Below are 606 nucleotides of genomic sequence, written 5' to 3'. Positions count from 1 at the left end.
GTTTTTTATGAGTGTTTTTTACATGCAAAAAATGAAAAAACCCCGCCACGATATAAAGTAAAGGAGTCCATTTTCCCTTTTTTGGGCCCCACTTCCTTCGGCGCTGGGGGTCGTTTCCCCCGGGGTGCAAAATCTGGGCTCTAATTTGATTACAGTGTTTTTCGCGTTGGGCACTCGAGCTTGTCTGCCCGGGGTTTTTGGGCCCTTTTGTTGGGGAAATTTCCCTTTTAGAGGGGTGCTTCGGGACCCCGTCGGCGCCTGCTGGGATTGCTCACCCCTCTCTGGCGACATGGTTTTCCGTGAGAAAAGAAGCAAAAAATAAATCCAAACCCTTTTAAAGGGTGTGCAAATTTTGCTTTTTTTTTCCCCTTTTCCCTTTAAAGAAATACCTTTTTTTCTCCCGTGCGTTATAACTTTTACCCCTTAGATTTAAAATTTCTAACAGGGTTTTTTTTCCCAAAATTTTCATTAAAAACTGTTTATTGAATCTACTAATCAATTCCCCGATCATTTTTCATCATGGTCATTTATAAACAATTGTTATAAGTCTTTAATGTCATTATTTTTTAAAGGGGTTTTTTTTTCATCATTTTCATTTTTGATATT

This window comes from Penaeus monodon, chromosome 24, assembly GCF_015228065.2.
Source record: "Penaeus monodon isolate SGIC_2016 chromosome 24, NSTDA_Pmon_1, whole genome shotgun sequence".
Lineage (NCBI taxonomy): Eukaryota > Metazoa > Arthropoda > Malacostraca > Decapoda > Penaeidae > Penaeus > Penaeus monodon.
Note: the sequence above shows the minus strand (reverse complement) of the source record.